Source organism: Cryptomeria japonica, chromosome 1, assembly GCF_030272615.1.
Source record: "Cryptomeria japonica chromosome 1, Sugi_1.0, whole genome shotgun sequence".
Classification (NCBI taxonomy): Eukaryota; Viridiplantae; Streptophyta; class Pinopsida; order Cupressales; family Cupressaceae; genus Cryptomeria; species Cryptomeria japonica.
In genome coordinates, this window is record NC_081405.1 from 529,855,612 (window position 1) to 529,860,682 (window position 5,071).

Sequence of the window (5,071 nt, forward strand, 5' to 3'; positions counted from 1 at the left end):
TGTGCTATATTTCATCAAAGTTTTAGTCTAATCAATATATCATACTTGCATATAAATGAAAATTAATTGTAATTCCCAAAAATTTAATGATTAATGGACATTACATAACCTATTTATCCCACTCCAAACATATCTATTTTGCAATTTTTTTTTTTTAAATCACAACATAATGCATATGTAAAATAAAGAGTAATAGTATCAATTAACTTGTAACCATTTCAACCAAGATTAAATGTTAGAACAATAACATAATGCTTATTTTACTTTACATCACAACATACCTCTTTCTTACCCAATTTGCTCTTGCATTCTATTGTGATGTATTTTCCTTCCCTCTCATACTTGCATTTGAAAGATGTCTACATGTCTAGATGTTCAACACAAGGTCAAAGGATAATTAGATACGTGATCATCATGATAAATTGTATCATTACTTTAACTGGAACAATCATACAATAGTCAACTAATGAATTTGCAAATGCAAATAACGAATACATATTAATGGGAAGGTAGGGTTAGTTCAAGCAAATATCAAAAGGACAAGCCCTAGGGGCTCGACCTAATGTATTAGGGGCTCATCATAGATGACCTTTCCTATGGGAATACACAAAGACTCTGTAGTTTGAATTTTCAATTTAAACTATCTATTATGAATTTATAAGATTGGCTATTTAATCCTTTCTAGGGTCCAATTCCCCAGACAGTTTCCTTGTCTACTGCCACCCACATAGGCAAAATAATGACGAAATCCTAACTTGTTTTGTTATTAAGTCATTGACACATAGTTCACCTCCTAATGTATTTCAAAGGACCTACACTCAAGTTTTCACAACCTCAATTTTTCAATGAATGATCTTATAACAATGGAAACATGTCATTTCCCATTTTACTTTTATTCATAACTAACTTGATAGATATGATCAATTGATGACTAGCACCAACTAACAAGTCCTATTTTTGAAGAATGAAGGATCAATTCTAGAAATAAAAATAGTTATCAAGATAGTTGAATAATAAAGGAAACTATGAGTTCATAGAGTAGAAACAACTTGACTATGCTAAACAAAATTATTAATTTAAAAGGCAAGACTTAAAGATAAACAAAATTTACTAATATTTTAAAAGAAATATTTATTAATTATAAAACTTCTGTAAAAGATTTCTTGATTTGTTTGAACTAAATTTAATCAAATAAAGTTCCAAGAACCTTTTTACGTAGTCATTTAAACATGAGGCTAATGTATAGTCGAAATACATTGATTATTAAAATATATCCTTACCCTAAACATTTAAGAACTCAACTATGATATCCACCTTCTAGATGACAATAATTAATCATCTATAATATCTTTAAGATTATTTAACTTCATTCTAGCATTTAATATTTAATATTAATCAATTTCAATAAATGAAATAAAAATTAACCCAATTCTTCCCATTCTCCCAATACTATTTCTCAAAGATAAGTCTAAGGATAATGTTTAGAGAATGATGAGGGTCATTATGCTATGTACCAAATTGTTCCTCTTGATAAATATATTATATGAATAGCTCACCAAGATTATGTTCTCCTTCATCAAGCGATATTGTGAGTATATACAATTAATTATGGTGGCTAAGGTGAGAATGCAGATACTCATGTTTAGTCAAGAAAGAAACATTGATGCAAAAAAGAAACACACAATCAAATTCAAAAGAAGCTTTGTAATTAACTAGTAGTTTTCACAAGAGAGACAAAAAAACATAGCATATGCTTATATCATGAGTTGCACCAAATCAAAAATAATACAATTAAAAACATGCTTTGGATTAAGGATTTCAAAAGTTTTTTTTTTGTTATGCTCCCATCACATTTCCTTTTAGCCTGTTGTTAATGCACTATTAAAATCGAGTTGGCTTGGCAAGGTATCTACCTTATTTGAAACCTTGGCATAATTATTATCGTGCAACATAAGTATCATAGTTTCCAATCCCATGAAAGCAATAACTTGGTATGTAAAGAAAAGGTTAAAGGAAATTCCTTAATACAATTTTCATACACCAGTTTTAAAAAATATAAAGCATATACAACCAAAAAGGAAAGAGAGAAAATAAAACACACCTCTCTTGTATGTGCAAGCAACTATGACAATAGTTCACATCGATCCAATATTGTAAATCCCTAATCCATAGCGTTTAAATTTGATAGAAAAATGAATACGTTGTATATAGAAACCCATTGATGGCCGATCTTAAACACACACATACTAAGCAACATATTAAGCCTAGAAAATGTCAGTCAACTATGAATGTTTACACTTTTTAAGTCTAGAAATCCAAACTTAATGTGTGAGATTTAAGTCATTTTTCCTTTGATAGGCATCATTTGTACACAACTTATCTAACAAACCTCATGAAATATAATCTGAAATCTGATAAGGAAATCCCCATTTTCAGTGCATAGTTATATCTCCTACCTACACCTCATCATAGGCTGCCCACACATAAATAACTCCTTTGTCAAAGACATTATTTCATGTCCTTTTTAACACTCTCAACCTGATATGGGAGTCTTTCTTGCATTTATTTATTTATCTTATTTATGAAAGTGTGTTTTAATGCCCATACAACTACCCATACCTCCATTAATGCATTTTTTGTCATCTTTCTTAGTCATCGTGTCACCCATGGTTGTCATTACCTTGCCTAGCTACTTCATTGAAATTAATTCTCACAATACAATAATTCAACCTCAATAACATTTAGGCATGTTTAAATATTTTTATTTTTATATAATTTAAGTTTAATATTTTGCAAATCAAATTCATTGTAATTATTACGCTGAAGGAGTTTATTTATTTGAATTGGACAGACTATCTTTATTGATCAATGGTTCACAATGTCCTAGAAGCATGCAAAACGATTGAACACATCAGGACCATTCATTTTTATTACTAGTTTTGGTTTCCCATATTTACCACTACACTACTCATTTTCATTGCTAATCTTTGACTTTTAATGGGGTATGACAATTGCAAGCCTCAAGAACAACTTCTAAATTGGGCCCATGGACGATTTTATCAATTTGTTTTCCCCGTTGCTTTTGGACCCAACTAATCAAACAACACTCGATACAGTAAAATCTGTAAAACGCAACAGATTTTCATGAAATTTTCAGTAGTTAAATCTTCATGATCTGTGTCCCCATTGCTGTGAAACCACAAAAAATCAAACGAAAAACACGATGTTTTATAAATCTGAAAGTTTTAGTACCATTTTATGTGAAGTTTAGTGTTTTTTTTCACTGTCCAAGTCTACAAAACGTATTAAATAGATGTATGAACAAAATTCATGCCATGTCAGTTTGTTCATGGAAAACATTTCACCTCAAACAATGCATGAATAAACAGCTCCCATTTCTAGAAACTCATGCTAATAATATTGTATCCATTCATGCTTTAATTATTTTATTAAATGATAGATACACGACAACTCAATTTGTTTAATTTCTTTTATAAAGGAGTGGGTAGCAATGAACACTTTTCATTGGCCAAAGTATGCCATATGTTTTTCTTTCTAACTGCCCATATATTCTTGTTGATAACCAACAATTGTTAGCAAAAATGAAATCATTATGCATTCAATATAATAATAAAATTAAATTATACGTAATATATTTATATATATATTTTTTTAGCAAATAGAGAATTAAAAAAATTAATTATATATATATATAGCACAAATTAATAAATTAATAAATATAGAACTTTTCATATTGTTATGTAAGATGTGCATTTAAAATTAGTATTATATAATATTTTTTATAATATAAATTTTATCATTTTTTATATATTTTTTTTTATCGGTAATTGGCCAAAGCCTGAAGCCCTATCTCCATTACATATCTTTGAATAATAATAATAATAATAATAATAATAATAATAATAATTATTATTATTATTATTATGATTATGCTTGATTAGATTGACCCCAAGACCTTCCCCGTCCCCATTACATATCTTTGAATTATTATTATTATTATGTTTGATTAGATTGACCCCAAGACCTTCCCCATCTTATGGAAGGCCAAGATTCACAACTTAGAATTCCACTTCAGATGTCCCTATTGGGAATTGAACTTGGGTCTCCACAGTGAGAACCCAGTGTTTTAACTAGTTAAGCTCAACCCCTTGGACATCATTTTTTATTTAATATAAATTAAATTAATATGTACAAATCTAATAGCTTTATATGTAGAAAATAAAATTTCAAATGTTTGATGATAAACCTACTCATTCATGTCATTTCTTCAATGAATATCTTTTCAAGAAATATATGATTTTGTTATTATTAATGAAATTAGATTCTTTGAATATGATAATTAGCAAAGTTTAGTTAACTATTAATATTAGGTTCTTCTAATTATAATGTTTAATTATAATCACGAGAGCACACTTTTACTAAGGAGAGATTGTTTATGAAGATGTATCATTTTGAACAAATAATAGGTCCTAAATAAGGAACACACATATTCTATGCAAGACATGACATCAAATGAAAAATGCAACTCAACAAAGGAAAGGTGAACCATTGGAAAAAGATAGACGATTTAAATACCACTCATGTCCCCCAAGTATAGAGACAAGATCACCAAAGAGGGATCAATTATGAAAGAAACACTCTTCTAACAGAAGTAAAGAGATCCTCATCAGGGATAAGCATGTCCCCAACATAGAAGGGTTCATTATAAAAGATTCCACTCAATGAAGAAAATAATTTGATGAATGATTATAGATTTCCACACCAAGGAAGAGGTCCCAATTAAGGATATGCACTCAAGATCCTCATTAGGGATACTTGTTCCAATATGAGAGAGGGAATTCCCAATAGAAATATATGCCTCTACAATCAATAAAAGATCCTTATATTAGACACTACTTCACAAAGGGAAAAGTTTAATCCTAAGAAGGAGAGATATTCAAAATGATTCTTTCCCCCATACATAGAGACAAGAGATGGGACAAAAATAGGCTATTATGTTTCTTCCAAAGCATGATTGCATGAGAAATTGTATTATAATGAATAACAATTA